This window comes from Leuciscus leuciscus (genome assembly GCF_965113295.1).
Source record: "Leuciscus leuciscus genome assembly, chromosome: 8".
NCBI classification, from domain to species: Eukaryota; Metazoa; Chordata; class Actinopteri; order Cypriniformes; family Leuciscidae; genus Leuciscus; species Leuciscus leuciscus.
The window spans coordinates 7,929,158-7,931,688 of record NC_138732.1 but is presented as its reverse complement, the minus strand read 5'-3'; positions in this window follow the sequence as shown (position 1 = coordinate 7,931,688).

Sequence of the window (2,531 nt, the reverse complement as noted above, 5' to 3'; positions counted from 1 at the left end):
GTCTCCAATTGTCTTACAAATAGGTCAAACAGAGCAAACACTTTTAAAAACTGATATTCTGTTGATTATATTATTTATAGACTATATTTTGAGAGTGAAATTCACTTGATGTGCTGCATAAACAGAGCTGTACCAAAATTATTTATTTAAAATGCTTTAAAATGCTAGAAAATGTAAAAAAAAATTGTGGAAACCAAGACATATTTTTCAGGATTCTTTGATAAATACAAATTTTAAATATTTATTTATCATTTATTAGAAATAGAAAACTTTTGTAACACTATAAATGTCTTTACTGTCACTTTTCATCTATTTAATGTATCCTTTTCTGAAAAGTATTAATAAACCTACTTCTAAAAACTCTTACTGACTCAAATCTTTTGAATTTTAAATCAAATCTTTACAATGGTATTGTATATCTGCTAAAGCATTATTCTGTTAAGTAAACTAGAATATGACATGAAAAGCTCTATTATATAGACTAAAAGCTACAAAACTCCAATTTTGTATGTCAAATCAAAGGGGCGGGATTATTGACAGCCCTGGTGCCTTTGTGGTCTTGTGATTGGTTTTCAATATGTCAGACATGTGATGTATGTGTTTGAAATTAGGTGTGTTCGACATCGGCTGCGGCTGGATGTAACCGATCGGCGAGAGTAGCCGCGTGCAGGCGGGGAGGAGCTGCAAACGGAGACGTGAAGTCGGACACATTCTGGTTCCCGTAGTGACCGCTCACGTGGTGTTTGCATACTTTATCACAGCTGAAGTGAAATAAATGCAATATTTGCCAAATAATACACAGATGTTTCAGAGACATTTTCATTCATACTTTATGTAGCTACTGCTTCATACAGCGTCTGTTTGAACAAGAATAAAGTTCAACATAAACTAGCTACTATCAATGAAGTGGAGTCTACGTTTTTTAATCAGTTTTAATTTGATAAAAATGACACAATATAACATCACAACAACATGAAAAGAGTAGGCTATTTACTGTTATAAAAAAATGATCTGTGAGCTTTAGAGGAACTAAAGCTGTTCAAATAAACACGAAACACACATGATCGTTGTCATGCGGTGAATCCGGCCAATCGTGGAACAGCTGTGTCGTCATCAGCCCTCGTGCAGCCCAGTGCAGCCGCTCTTGAGAAGCTGCGCTGGCTGAGTTCCCCGGCTATTCTCGAATCGCTCTCGCGGTACTTTGATGGCATACGTCACAGTCACGTGGAGTCGGCGCTGTATCAAGTCGGACAAAATTTCTAACCGGCATGCACTGCTTCAAGTCAGCCGCCGATCGGTCTGCGCAGAGCTGCATGAAGTCGAACAAGCCTATAGTCTTTCACATGTCTGCAGTGGATTTCTGTTTGTGCTATGCTGATTGTCAGAGCAATCTGTCAGACCAGATGCACACTAACGTTCAAATGTTTAGGGTCAACTTTTTTTTTTTTTTCTAAAGAAATTAACACTTATATTCAGCAAAGATATCTATAATGTTACAAAAGATTTCCACACAAAAGAAGATATTTTGAAGAATATGGGTAACCAAAAAGTTGTACCCCATTAACATAGAATAAAAAAAACAATCAACTGTTTGATTACTTGTATTCTTCCAAATGTCTTCTTTTGTGTTTAGCAGAAGAAAGAAATTCATACAGATTTGGAACACCTTGATGGTGAATTTTTCATGGTCGAATTTTTGGGTGAACTATCCCTTTAAATAGGCCTATATAATTTAGTGTCTTTGAGTGTATATGACAAGCGGTTTTTATATTACATTTAGTTTGCTTCAAATCAAAGTTTGTAATGTTTTGATTCAACTTAAAGCTGATTGGTTTAGAACAAAATATGTTCTAAGAACGTTTTGCTTGCTAACATTCCCATTAAAAAGATTTTTCTGAATGTCCAGAAATGTTTAAAAGCGTTCTTAGTTATGCAAACGTTAAGGAAACATTTCATGATATCATTCTGCAGACATTATGAGAACGTTACTTTTGAATGTTCTCTGAACATTCTAAAACAAGTAGGCCTATCATTTATAAAATGTTAGAAAAACGTCCAACTAAAACTTTTTTTTTTTAAATGTTCCATGAATGATGTAAATTATAGCCTAAATAATAATAAAAATTGCTAACGTTTTAAGAACAGTAAGACCAGATAACTTTGAACGAACATTCTATTAGTGTTACTGGAAGAACTTTTGTTCATAAGTTTCAGAAAATCTTGCCAGAACGTTAGCTAAAGTTCTGAGAATGTTCCCTGTTAGCTGGTGAATTATTAAAGAATTGTTAAAATCCCTAATGCTAAAACGCTGTTGCACACTATTAGCCTACTCTCTAATGGTGTTTGTGCTATAACCAGTCCCAGCTAATTAGTTTGCAATGGTTTCGGTGTTGGTGATAGCCTATTACAGGTTGTGTTTAGTGTGGATCTCCAGTATGTGTGTGTGTGGGCAGTAAAGGGTTAAGAGCGTTGGAGCTGTCGCAGTCCCTTCGGCCCTCGGCCTCCTGCCCTCGCTCTGATTAATCATGGAG